General features: G+C 42.5%; 1 long non-coding RNA gene across 1 annotated transcript in view; it reads left to right on the forward strand.

Annotated features, from left to right (window-relative positions):
- Positions 1 to 1,926: 1,926 nt before the first annotated feature.
- LOC141171637 (uncharacterized) overlaps positions 1,927 to 14,917 on the forward strand; it is a 599,137-nt gene continuing 586,146 nt past the window's right edge. Inside the window, exon 1 of the long non-coding RNA XR_012252366.1 lies at positions 1,927 to 2,256. This is a non-coding gene — a long non-coding RNA (uncharacterized lncRNA). The remainder of the gene's footprint in view (positions 2,257 to 14,917) is intronic.

A 14,917-nucleotide genomic window follows, 5' to 3' on the forward strand; every position in this document is an offset into this window, starting at 1 on the left:
TTCCAGCACGCCAGCTGTTTCCGGGTAGTGTCAACGTCACTTTGCCTCCAATGCGTTGTCCTGTCGTGTTGCGGTCGGGTTAGCCGACTCTATGGTGCCTGCAGTTTAGGTGACTCCTATGTGGGCTGCGGGATCTGGCAATGAAGGCTGGTTCCATAGTGCCAATAGGACAAGCACCCTCTGTAGGACTGTGGGTTTTGGTAACTGCGGCCGGCTCGCGGCCTTGAACTTTTTTTTTACATGGGTACCTTCTGCTACCCATCCGGGTTCCAGTACCGTCAGCTGGTTCTCGGCAGTGCCTTTGGATTAGGTGCCTCCTTCTCGGTATCCAAGTTCCACCAACGTCTGCTGGTCCTTGGTAGTGCTTTCTGGCACAGGTACCTCCTGCTTAGTAACCGAGTTCCAGTAACATCAGCTGGTCCTCAGTAGTTCCATTGGCTCTTGTACCTTCTGCTACCCATCCGGGTTCCAGTAACATCAGCTGGTCCTCGGTAGTTCCATTTGCTCTTGTATCTTCTGCTACCCATCCGGGTTCCAGTACCGTCAGCTGGTTCTCGGCAGTGTCTTTGGCACGGGTACTCCCTCCTGCCCAGCCTGGTTCCAGCACGCCAGCTGTTTCCGGGTAGTGTCAACGTCACTTTGCCTCCAATGCGTTGTCCTGTCGTGTTGCGGTCGGGTTAGCCGACTCTATGGTGCCTGCAGTTTAGGTGACTCCTATGTGGGCTGCGGGATCTGGCAATGAAGGCTGGTTCCATAGTGCCAATAGGACAAGCACCCTCTGTAGGACTGTGGGTGTTGGTAACTGCGGCCGGCTCGCGGCCTTGAACTTTTTTTTTACATGGGTACCTTCTGCTACCCATCCGGGTTCCAGTACCGTCAGCTGGTTCTCGGCAGTGCCTTTGGATTAGGTGCCTCCTTCTCGGTATCCAAGTTCCACCAACGTCTGCTGGTCCTTGGTAGTGCTTTCTGGCACAGGTACCTCCTGCTTAGTAACCGAGTTCCAGTAACATCAGCTGGTCCTCGGTAGTTCCATTGGCTCTTGTACCTTCTGCTACCCATCCGGGTTCCAGTAACATCAGCTGGTCCTCGGTAGTTCCATTGGCTCTTGTACCTTCTGCTACCCATCCGGGTTCCAGTACCGTCAGCTGGTTCTCGGCAGTGCCTTTGGATTAGGTGCCTCCTTCTCGGTATCCAAGTTCCACCAACGTCTGCTGGTCCTTGGTAGTGCTTTCTGGCACAGGTACCTCCTGCTTAGTAACCGAGTTCCAGTAACATCAGCTGGTCCTCGGTAGTTCCATTGGCTCTTGTACCTTCTGCTATCCATCCGGGTTCCAGTACCGTCAGCTGGTCCTCGGTAGTTCCTCAGCTTTCTTGTACCTTCTGCTACATTTCCAAGTTCAAGCTTTTTGAAATGGTTCTTGGTAATCACTCTGGATCTCCCTGACGAGGACCCTGAAGACGAGGACCCTGAAGACCAACCCTAAGAAGACGAGGACCCCGAAGACAATGACCCTGAAGACGAGGACCCTGAAGACCACCCCGAAGAAGACGAGGACCCTGAAGACCACCCCGAAGAAGACGAGGACCCTGAAGACCACCCCGAAGAAGACGAGGACCCCGAAGACGAGGACCCAGAAGACCAACCCGAAGAAGACGAGGACCCCGAAGACGAGGACCCCCGAAGACGACGACCCTGAAGACCACCCCGAAGAAGACCAAGAAGATGACCCTGAAGAAGTTGACCAAGAAGACAAAGAAGAGAAGACAAGCACCAAGATACAGAAAAACAAGAGACAGAAAACCAAGAAGCAGAAATACAAGAAGCTGCAGAACAAAAAGCGGAAGAACATTAAGCATAAGACTAAAAATCAGAGCAAAAGATAATATCTAAATTATAAGCAGAAGATGACTAAGCAGTGTATGGGGGTGAGTCCGTTCCTCCTCGTGGTGCCCCTGGAAAAGACCTGCTGCTGCAGGCCAAACTGAACGCGGACAAATCCTGTTGTAAATCTTTTGTGACGGGCAGAACGAAAGGTGTAATGTCCAACCTTTTATAGATAACAACTACAGGAATGCCTGTCACAAATAAGAATATGATGAAGAAGAAGAATATGAAGAAGATGAAGAAGTAGAATATGAAGAATGTAAAAAAAAGAATAATACGAAGAAGGTGAAGAAGAAGAAGGTGAAGAAGAAGTGGATGAAAAAGATGCTGAGGATGATGAAGGAGAAAGTGTGGGAGAAGTAAAAAAGAAGGTGAAGAGCATGGAAGTAGTGAAACATAAATATCTGACAAAATATAAAAATACTTAACATAGTTAATATTTCCGTAACTCAGAACATAATAAAAAAATATTAATTCCTGCTATTCCATTTGACTGGGCTAAACCTCTATGCCTTTATTGTCTCCCCCACCTCCCCCAATACATTCTACATTATTCTTAGTTGTTTTCCTTCATGTAGAAATAACCTACAAGGAAAGAAAGGGTTTATTTTAATTCCGATATTTATGTCCCATTGACTTGCATTGGTTTCCGGTATCGGAATCGGCGATATCCGATACTTTTTCGGTATCGGTCCGATCCAATCCGATCCGATATTTCCCGATATCGGAAGGTATCGCTCAACACTATTCGTAATACAAACCATAACATCTTCTGGAGTCTGAAATATATTTACTCAAGTTTTAACAAAGACGCATTTTTAAAAAAAACTACATTCATGAAAAAATGGGAAGTAGACTTAAATACATCCTTCACAATGGAGATGTGGGAAAATGCCCTCTGCTCATCATATTCCTCCAACATTTGCATGGCGTTACATGAGGGATACTATAAAACGTTATCACGTTGGTACTATACCCCTTTAAGGCCCTCGCATATAGACCCCAACCATTCCCCTCTCTGTTGGAGAAATTGCGGGCAATACGGAGATCTGATCCACATTTTCTGGAACTGCCCCAAAATTAAAAAAATCTGGGCTCAGACGTCTAAACTAATTAATAACCTAACCAACCAAGAAATCGCCCTTACACCCCAGAAGGCTCTCTTGTCCTTAGAGTTGGAATCACTGACCTCACACACTAGATACCTTATCATCCACATATGTTTGGTAATAAAAAATTCAATTGCATATAACTTGAAGAAACCAGATCCCCCTCGTTTCTTCGAACTTCTAGGCAGAATCTCACTCCATAAATCGTACGAGTTCAGATATGCTTCCAGCATAAATGGCTCAACAAGAAACTTAAAAAAATGGTCATTATGGTCAAAAAAATTCCCCGATTAAAGAGAAACCATAGACAGACAATCGTCATTCCCAAACCTTTCACACAGGTTTAACATGTTGTTCCAATGTGTCATTACTAAGCGTATTCGCTTTTACTTGTTCTGTTTTGATTTGATTTATATTATCTTGGATAAACAATGCTAATGTACCTGATTACCCTCCTTCCCCTTTCACAAATTCCCCCCCCCCCCATACAAACCATGTTCGAGTTCGTGTTTAAATGTTGATAAAATTCAATAAAAATATTGTGAAACAAAATTAGAAAAATTTTATCTCTGTCCAAATATATATGGACCTAACTGTAAGTTTACCACTAAAAGTACAATGTGTCAAAAACAAACAACCCAATCTCAATCATTGGGATTTGAAGCGTTCAGAGTTACTACAATATAAAGTGGCAGTGGTCTAAATTGTACAAGTTGGCCTAGTCATGAAGGTGAAACAAGGGTGAAGGGGTTAAAGAACTGATTAGCTCTTCACATGACATGGCTATCATTATCAGAAGGGATATTTTTACCACTTTTAAAATTACATTCATTGGGCAAGAAAAAAGCGAAAAGGACATCTACAGAATGGGAAGAATAGAACCAAGCAACAGCACATGTGAAAAAGACTTGGGTATAATAATAGATCACAGACTGCACATAAGTCAACAGTGTGATGCAGCAGAAATAAAGGCAAACAGTTCTGGGATGTATTAAGAGAAGCATAGAATCTAGATAAAGGGAAGTAATTATCCCCCTCTACTCCTCCATGGTCAGACCTCATCTGAAATACTGTGTCCACTTCTGGGCACCACATTTGAAAAAGACATCGAAAAACTGGAACAAGTTCAGAGAAGATCCACGAGGATATTGAGCGGACTGCAAACTATGTCCAACGTGGAACGGTTAAAGGATCTGAGAATGTTTAGCTTGCAAAAAGAAGGCCAAGAGGAGACTTAATAGCTGTCTACAAATATCTGAAGGGATGGGACAGTGTAGAGGGATCATCTTTATTCTAATTTGCACATGGAAACACGAGAAGCAATGGAATAAAACTGAAAAGGGAGCAGATACAGATTAGATATTAGAAAAAACATTTTGACAGGGTGATCAATGAGTGGAACAGGCTGCCACGAGAGGTGGCGAGTTCGCCTTCAATAGAAGTCTTCAAACAGAGGCTGGACAGACATCTGTCCGGAGATGGTTTATTGAATCTTGCATTGAGCAGGGGGTTGAACACGATGAACCTGGAGGTCACTTACAGCTACGAATCTATGATTCTATTCAATGGCCCCAATTTTGATAGGTTGGGGTATCCTCATTATGAAAAAGCTAAATCTGTATAGTAATATTATGGACCAGGTTATCAATGAGACTTCTGATGCTCTGGCAGAAATCTCTTTAGAATTAGAACAGACATGTACAGTAGCAGATTTCTTACTGGCAGCTCAAGGTTGTGTGTTCATTCGTGAAGGATTAAAGTTGTATCTTTGATAGCTCTGAAGTTGTGATTGAGCATCTCAAGAATGTAAAAGAGCTCCAAGTGATAGCATCCAAAATAGGTTCCCTAGGAGCTCAGTTGATTGAGTTCTTTGTTTCATTCCTCAAAACCTATTGTTGCAATTTGTGTTATTATAATTCTAGACATTGCAAATACACATGAAGATTCAAAATAGAAACTGTACTTTTAAGCTTGAAAAAGTAGCTATTGCTTTTAATTTTGTGATTCATAGAGTTGTTTACGTGCAAAACAAAGGTGGGAACTGATGAAAATAATCCGTATAGCTATTATAACGAGTAATATAACATATTGGCAAATGATGGATTATATGTCAGCTTTATAAAGTGATGTTTTGTTTCAGCTAAAAGAAACCAATTCTAATCAGGGGCATATCTAAGGGGGTGCAGGTGTGGCATTGAACTTCAGTGCAGCCGGCCAGGGGGCGCCATCAGGCCACCTAAAGTCACGGTCAGACGTGTCTCTGCCGCCCCCATAGTGGGATTCAGCTATTAGCTTGATGGCCGGCTCAGAGAAGGTGCAACAACGGCTCCCAGCAATCAACTTTACTCACGTCTTTCATGCACAAGAACAATTCAAGCACTGACTTCCCGCACTTCTGGGTCAGGGCGACGTCAGCAGCGTCATCAGGTCATCTGATTATATTGCTGATGACACTCTTCAGCGACACATAGGCGTGAAGAATGTCTGTTGGTGTGGCAAGCACTCCAATTAAGCTGAAGGAACCAAAGAATTATTGTAATGCTGGGTGAATTTGAGGAGACAGTATGGAGAGAATGTGTGAAGAAACAGTACGGAGAGGAGGGGGGGGATGAGTGTGGGATCAGGATAGGGAGGGGGATGCATTGGGATACAGAATGGAGAGCGAGGGGAGAATGTGTGAGGAAACAGAATAGTGAGCGGGGGTGAGGAATGGGTGTGGAAACACTGCGGGGAGGGAATGTGCGAGGAGCAAGCGTGAATGGGTGTGTGGAAATAATGAGGAACGGGGGTGGGGGGGGGATGTGTGCAGAAATAGTATAAGGAATGGTGGGGGGGGTGTCAGGAGACAGTATAGGAGGAGAAAAGCTTGTGCGGGCACATAATAGAGACTGGGTAATGTGGGGAAAGGGGTAACATGAAGAGACAGTGTGAGGACATACCAAGGAGGAGACAGTACATGTACTGATGGTGGTTCTGGTGTTGTACTGTACTGATGAGGGTTGTGATGCTGTATTTTTGCATACTGCTGGTAGTTATGTTGATGTATTTTTGTGCAGTTATTGGTTCTGATCCTGTACACATTGAACAGTCCATAACTTATAAAATTACACGATACATGGCCATATTAATAAAGTGTTGTGCTGTCTGACAAGAGTTACTCTGTTTTTATTTGTTTTAGGAAAATTAAAAGGGTTGTTCAAATTTGTGATGAAAGTCTGCAATCACTGACAGCAGACCTCTGAATTCTCACTGTGCGCATGTGCACTGCATGCGGTCAGGATTCTCTGGCGCTAGTGGTGAGAGCAGGAAATCTTGAAACCACAATTATGCGATTTGCATACACTTGGTCACATGCCAACTAGACATGCGTGGCCTCATTCTATACAAATGACTTGAGTGAGGCTGGTCACGTTTAGTTGGAATGTGGCCAGAAGTATGAAAATCTCATACTTGCACTCACATGACCTTTCAGGATTCTCCTGTGCTGGAGGAAAGGTGAAAGTGTGCAGTGCATGCGCTGCGAGTATTCAGAAGTCTGCAGCCACCTAGAGTTACTGCCGACTTTAATCACAAACCTGGACAGCCCTTTTAATTATAAAATTAAGTACTGTAGCATGCCCAACCTTAACAGCGTGCAATATACTCAATGTCAGGATTCAGCTCTGCTAGCTGGGTCCAGCAGACACCACATGACCACTCGTATGTGATTTTCATACTTACGGTTATGTGACAACTAGCCTTTAATCCTGCTTCTCTTCATGAAATAGGGGCTGTCGTTTTTCACTGAAATTGAGAGAATTAGGAAGAGCAGCTAGTCACATGACTGTCAAAAAGCAAATCGTATATGAGCGGTCACATGACTACTATTCAAACTGCATGAGCGGTGTGTGTGGGGGGCGCCAAACTGAATTCTTGCTCCGGGTGCCGGAAAACAGATCTGCCTCTGTGCTAAGCTTCCGATATGGTCAGAAGGTTCTGTAAGACATTGCACTATAGATCAGATATTCTTTCAGAAACAAACCGCCTGGAAGCCTCCTTGTCAGATTTATGCTTAAGTACTAATTATATTTTACTTTAAATATTTCTAATAAAGAAAATAATCAATACAGTAATTATAATCCATAATTTTCCAATATGTTATATTACTTGTGATACGTCTGATATAGTCTAGCTTTATTAAATCATGTTTTGTTTCTGTAAGGGAAATCAAGGCTGAGCCTGCAGATATTGTTAGAAAGTTCAGTACCATGTTATTCCATAGATAAAATGTACTCCCAGAAACCAGGCGTCTGGAGGTCTCCTGCAACAGACTTATCCTTGAGAACTAAGAATTGTAATGTTTAATCTGAACATGCATGGAAACTTTGTTACTGTGAGCCAGAACTTTGGTTTAGATCCTGCACTCTTCTGTAACAGAGTAGGTCCCTCTCTCATTCATAGGGGTCCTGTATACGCATTTTATGTCTCATCTCCATCTCTGAACTGTAACTATTATTCAAAATACATTTTTCTCTCATTCTAATCACCTGTGAATATGGATGTTTTGCTTGGAATACAGATTTCCATGTCATTTCATTATATTGTCTGGGCGTGCGTGGAAACTCCATGCAGGAGAGAAATTTACATTTAAATACTGCACCCTTTTGCAAGAAGGCAGACCCACTTCTCATTCATAGGGGTTTCTGGATAAGGTTTTTATATCTTATCCTTATCTATACCTTTACTTGTAACTTTATTCTAAATAAACCTCCATTTTATTCAATTACCTATGAAGACCTGGTTTGGCCATTCCAGCAGTGTCAGCACTGGCTCTCCCGGGGTCCGCGATCCCTGCGGCCAATCAGAGGTGTCGTCACTCTCTCGTACTTTGGAGGAATTGACCGCTGCAGCTGCTCTCCCACCTCCTCCAGATGTCAATGATGTCTGTAGGAGAGGAAAGTGAAGCCAGCACTGAATGTCACGCCAAATATGGCTGCCCTCCTATTATATAAATCTCACTATAACTCCACCACCAGCCTATCACATTCCTAGTTCCACATCCAACCTCCATACCAAACCCTGTAATAAACCCTTCATTACCTGGTCTTGTCAGGACCTCAATAAACCCAGCCTTTTTGAGGCCTAGTTCTGTACGGCCATTAATAATGCACTGGTGTAAATAATGTGTGTGAGGTAAATTGTGTGGAAAACCGGATTGTAATCAAGCAATGATTTCTTCAATTGGACTGCAATGTCCTGAACCATACGACTGGTACCAGTCATGTGACTTATGCTGCCCCAGGACTACAGCCATATTGGCCAAAGCTGTGATATCAGAGGCACATACCAGCATGTGGAAGCATGGCGACATAGCGATGACATCACAATGGCAGGTGCCGGAATGTGGAATCTATGACATAGCGATGACATCACAATGGCAGGTGCCTGCATACACAGGAGCGCAGGTGAGAGGAGACACACGGGAGCTCACAAACCACAAGGAAGGCAAGAAGAATCGATTGGAGAATAGGGACAGGAGAAAGCCAAGAAGAATAGAATAACCCGCTTCTTAGCCTTCACTGAGCCATGACAAGACTGACCGGATGGAAGCGGAGGAGGAGACCCAGGACCCCGTCACATCCACCTGAATGATGAGAAAGGGGAGAAATTATGTAGATTATGGAGCAGAATTACAACTATTCTCGTTACCCATAGCAACCAGTCAGACCTCAGCTTTTATTACAGGGGTATTCCCATCTCCAAAATCCTCTCCCAATATGGAGTAGGTTGTAGTGGAGAGAAGATTTCCCTTTTTCGGCGCTTCCAGAGGATAAGGATCGTTACAGATGAATTCTTTTTCTCAAAATCAGATTTATTCGGACACTATATTAAGAACAAACAACGCGTTTCTGCCAGCAACGGCCTTCATCAGGTATAATATGCACTTGTAAGGACTTTAAGCGAAGACAATCTTTATAGACTAGTTACTCTTAAGATGTCGTGGTTTTTTTTTTTTTTCTTTCCTTGACTTGGTTGAATTGATTAGGATTGACACCACACCCCAATTAAGTTAGGAGAGTGGGTAGTTGTTCAGCATTACATTCTAACACCATTCTGTGTACTAGAATGGTATATTTTTTGATATTAGAATGAACATATATATAATAAAATTCCTTTCTCTTATCATTTCCTTCACTTTCCCCTCCTTATATATATAGAAAGAGAAAGTGATATATAATAGTAATTTTAGAATACATAGTTGTGATTAAAATATACCTGGTGATGGTTATATTTATATATAAAAAAATAATAATAAATAAATTACATAGTACTGATCATAAAAATACATAATTGTTAGTCTAGTATATAAAAAATTCATAAAATATAAGTTATTTTTACAGGAATGAAATCTTACAATAAAACAAATATTATTTTCAGTATTGGTAAATAGGGCTGTGCATTATTAAATATACATTTTTTTTCTTCTTTTTCCCCCTCACACATTTTCCACTATATCATTAAGACCATCTGGATATAGGGTTTTCAATCTAAAGATCCAAAAAGACTCTTTTCTGTTTAGTTTCTGGATCCTATTTATGTCATTCTGTGGTATTTGTTCAACAGGAGTTACCTTTATGTCAAATTGTTTGTGGTGTTTAACTAAAAGGTGTCTGGACAAACTGTGTTTTAAAAAACCTTTTTTGGTGTTGTGTCTGTGGCCATTCATACGCGACCGCAGTGTCTGTGTAGTGCGGCCCACGTATTGAAGGCCACAGGCACAATTGATCAAGTAGATAACGTGATCACTCTCACAAGTAAGGTGCTGGTTTATATTTATTGTCTCTCTTGTGCTTCTTGATGTGATACATTTTTGTTTGTGACTAATGATATTGCAGCAATGACATTTTTTTGATCCACATCTAAAAACTCCAAGGGGATTTTGTATAGGAGTCTTTTTTGGTCTTAAAGGAGAGAGGGGTTTCCCTAAGACACTAGGCGCAATAATGTTCCCAATAGTAGCCCCCCTCTGGAATGTGATACCAGGATTCTCCGGTAGCCACTTTTTGAGAAAGGAATCCCTTCTTAGAATGTACCAATACTTTTTTTTAAAAATAATAAATACAAAAATACTGAAAAAATATCATTCAATACCAAAGACAATATTTCAAAATCAGAGAAGTTAGCTCTCAAACAATTGAAAAATAATAAAAAATAGTCATCAGACAAGCTGATAAAGGAGGTGGAGTGGTCATTCAGGACAGGGAAACATATCTTCAGTTAGCTCACAATATCCTAGCAGATAAAAAATACTATAAAAAATTAGATACAGATCCTGCAAAAACATTTAAATCAGAATACCACATGTTCATAAATGTAGCATATTCACAAAATATTATCAATAAAAAAGAAAAACGTTTCCTGACAAACAAAAACCCAAACACAGCAATTTTTTATCATTTACCAAAGGTCGACAAAAACCCTGTAGTACCACCAGGTAGACCGATTATTTCTGGTATTGGATCTCTAACTAGTCAGTTATCTCACTATATAGACTTACATCTTCAGGACCTTGTAAAAAAGCTACCGTCTTTCCTCCACGATTCTTACCAACTTATAAAGGAATGTAGTTCTTTAAACTGGGAAAATGATTATCTTTTCATTACACTGGACGTGAATGCTCTGTACTCCAATATAGAACATAATATGGGAGTTGAAGCAGTATCACACTATTTATCTGAGATTCCAAATATGCCGTCGGCCCAGAGAGATTTCCTTCTATCAGGCTTAAAGTTTATATTGGAGCATAATGTTTTTGAATTCCAGGGTGAATTGTTCCTGCAGCAGTTTGGCACCGCGATGGGGACTCGGGTCGCGCCAAGTTTCGCTAATCTTTTTATAGGGCGATTCGAGTCCTCATCGCCCATCAGCCAAACACCATGTAAGGAACACATATTGCTATATAGGCGCTATATAGATGATTTAATCATCTTCTGGAAGGGCACAGAAAAACAAGCTATTTCTCTTATAGAGGAACTTAACAAAAATAGTTGGGGTATTTCATTCACATATAACATGGATAAAGAAAAAATCCATTATCTGGACCTGGAAATCAGTCACTCTAATAATAAAATTATAAGTAAAACCTTTTTTAAAAAAAACGGATTCTAATGGATTTTTGGACTTTCGGAGCACACATTATCCAAAATGGAAGCAGAACATACTGTTCAGCCAATACCTGCGCATCCGAAAGACAAAGATTATGTGGAACAATCCAAAATTCGGACTAAAAAATTCTTGGATAAAAAATACCCAAAAAAATTGATAGCAGAAGCCTATGAAACCAACCTGAAAAAAACTCAAAATGAATGTCTGTATGAAAAACTCACAGAAAAAAAACAGTGCTCTGTTATAGACAATGAACAAACAAATAAGTACAAAAAGAGAGATAAAGAAAATAATACAAGATGGCAATATAATTTTATTACTGCTTTTAATCAGGGAAGTGTGAAAGTAAGAGAGATTTTAAAAAAGTATTGGTACATTCTAAGAAGGGATTCCTTTCTCAAAAAGTGGCTACCGGAGAATCCTGGTATCACATTCCGGAGGGGGGTTACTATTGGGAACATTATTGCGCCTAGTGTCTTAGGGAAACCCCTCTCTCCTTTAAGACCAAAAAAGACTCCTATACAAAATCCCCTTGGAGTTTTTAGATGTGGATCAAAAAAATGTCATTGCTGCAATATCATTAGTCACAAACAAAAATGTATCACATCAAGAAGCACAGGAGAGACAATAAATATAAACCAGCACCTTACTTGTGAGAGTAATCACGTTATCTACGTGATCAATTGTGCCTGTGGTCTTCAATACGTGGGCCGCACTACACAGACACTGCGGTCGCGTATGAATGGCCACAGACACAACACCAAAAAAGGTTTTTTAAAACACAGTTTGTCCAGACACCTTTTAGTTAAACACCACAAACAATTTGACATAAAGGTAACTCCAGAAACTAAACAGAAAAGAGTCTTTTTGGATCTTTAGATTGAAAACCCTATATCCAGATGGTCTTAATGATATAGTGGAAAATGTGTGAGGGGGAAAAAGAAGAAAAAAAATGTATATTTAATAATGCACAGCCCTATTTACCAATACTGAAAATAATATTTGTTTTATTGTAAGATTTCATTCCTGTAAAAATAACTTATATTTTATGAATTTTTTTATATACTAGACTAACAATTATGTATTTTTATGATCAGTACTATGTAATTTATTTATTATTATTTTTTTATATATAAATATAACCATCATCAGGTATATTTTAATCACAACTATGTATTCTAAAATTACTATTATATATCACTTTCTCTTTCTATATATATAAGGAGGGGAAAGTGAAGGAAATGATAAGAGAAAGGAATTTTATTATATATATGTTCATTCTAATATCAAAAAATATACCATTCTAGTACACAGAATGGTGCTAGAATGTAATGCTGAACAACTACCCACTCTCCTAACTTAATTGGGGTGTGGTGTCAATCCTAATCAATTCAACCAAGTCTAGGAAAGAAAAAAAAAAAAAAAACACGACATCTTAAGAGTAACTAGTCTATAAAGATTGTCTTCCCTTAAAGTCCTTACAAGTGCATATTATACCTGATGAAGGCCGTTGCTGGCAGAAACACGTTGTTTGCTCTTAATATAGTGACCGAATAAATCTGATTTTGAGAAAAAGAATTCATCTGTAACGATCCTTATCCTCTGGAAGCGCCGAAAAAGGGAAATCTTCTCTCCACTACAATATCCAACATGCAAGCCTTATACCAAGGCTGACATAGTTCCCGCATTTGTGCTGCAGACCAGAGGATTGCAAAGAGCTGATCCACTATACAGATCATTTGAGTGAAAATACAAGACATCTAAAGGGTGAGTGCAAAAAACAAATATTGTTGTGGCAAATGCACATATTCATCTACACTTAGACTCTGCGCCCCTTGTCTCCCCTTTTTATTCTTTTTTTATATCACTGTGGAATATGGAGTAGGTGTAATAATAATAATGTTAGCAAATACCTCCAATTAGAAATGTAGAATAGTTTTTCTGATTCGCCATGTCTCTTCCCTCATGTGCAGGCATTGCAGGACCTTAGCTATCCATGCTTACAAACCACTTATAGCGATAGTTATCTAGTTGCTAGTGGTCGTAACCATAGATACCTAAGGTCCTGCAATGCCTGCACATGAGGAAAGAAACATAGCGAATCAGAAAAACTATTCTACATTTCTTATTGGAGGTATTTGCTAATATTATTATTATTACACCTACTATATATTGCGATAGGATCTTGGAGATGGGAATACCCTTTTAATTTCTGATTGCTATGGGTAACTAGGAGAGTTTTTTGTTGCTCAGCTTTGATAAGGGATGATAGATTTTACTAGGCTAAGTGGATATCATTGGTGCAACCAGTGCAGCTGCACAGGGGACTAATAGGTTAGGGGCTACCCTCTGGTGACTGTGGGGCGGTCATAAAACTACCCTCTGGTGACTGTGGGGCGGTCATAAAACTACCCTCTGGTGACTGTGGGGCGGTCATAAAACTACCCCCTCGGCTGACTGTGGGGCGGTCAAAAAACTACCCCCTCGGCTGACTGTGGGGCGGTCAGAAAACTACCCCCTCGGCTGACTGTGGGGCGGTCAGAAAACTACCCCCTCGGCTGACTGTGGGGCGGTCAGAAAACTACCCCCTCGGCTGACTGTTGGGCGGTCAGAAAACTACCCCCTCGGCTGACTGTGGGGCGGTCAGAAAACTACCCCCTCGGCTGACTGTGGGGCGGTCAGAAAACTACCCCCTCGGCTGACTGTGGGGCGGTCAATAAACTACCCCCTCGGCTGACTGTGGGGCGGTCAATAAACTACCCCCTTGGCTGACTGTGGGGCGGTCAAAAAGCTACCCCCTCGGCTGACTGTGGGGCGGTCAAAAAGCTACCCCCTCGGCTGACTGTGAGGCGGTCAAAAAGCTACCCCCTCGGCTGACTGTGGGGCGGTCAAAAAGCTACCCCCTCGGCTGACTGTGGGGCGGTCAAAAAGCTACCCCCTCGGCTGACTGTGGGGCGGTCAAAAAGCTACCCCCTCGGCTGACTGTGGGGCGGTCAAAAAGCTACCCCCTCGGCTGACTGTGGGGCGGTCAAAAAGCTACCCCCTCGGCTGACTGTGGGGCGGTCAAAAAGCTACCCCCTCGGCTGACTGTGGGGCGGTCAAAAAGCTACCCCCTCGGCTGACTGTGGGGCGGTCAAAAAGCTACCCCCTCGGCTGACTGTGGGGCGGTCAAAAAGCTACCCCCTCGGCTGACTGTGGGGCGGTCAAAAAGCTACCCCCTCGGCTGACTGTGGGGCGGTCAAAAAGCTACCCCCTCGGCTGACTGTGGGGCGGTCAAAAAACTACCCCCTCTGCTGACTGTGGGGCGGTCAAAAAACTACCCCCTCGGCTGACTGTGGGGCGGTCAAAAAACTACCCCCTCGGCTGACTGTGGGGCGGTCAAAAAACTACCCCCTCTGCTGACTGTGGGGCGGTCAAAAAACTACCCTCTGCTGACTGTGGGGCGGTCAAAAAACTACCCTCTGCTGACTGTGGGGCGGTCAAAAAACTACCCTCTGCTGACTGTGGGCGGTTCTCAAACTACTCCTAGTGCTGGCGGGCGGGTTCTAGTACTGCTCCTGGCGGGGCGGTTCTAGTACTGCTCCTGGCGGGGCGGCTCTAGTACTGCTCCTGGCGGGGCGGCTCTAGTACTGCTCCTGGCGGGGCGGCTCTAGTACTGCTCCTGGCGGGGCGGCTCTAGTACTGCTCCTGGCGGGGCGGCTCTAGTACTGCTCCTGGCGGGGCGGCTCTAGTACTGCTCCTGGCGGGGCGGCTCTAGTACTGCTCCTGGCGGGGCGGC

The sequence above is a fragment of the Phyllobates terribilis genome, unplaced genomic scaffold (genome assembly GCF_046119375.1).
Source record: "Phyllobates terribilis strain yellow unplaced genomic scaffold, ASM4611937v1 Scaffold_12__6_contigs__length_324123572, whole genome shotgun sequence".
In the NCBI taxonomy this organism is placed as follows: Eukaryota; Metazoa; Chordata; class Amphibia; order Anura; family Dendrobatidae; genus Phyllobates; species Phyllobates terribilis.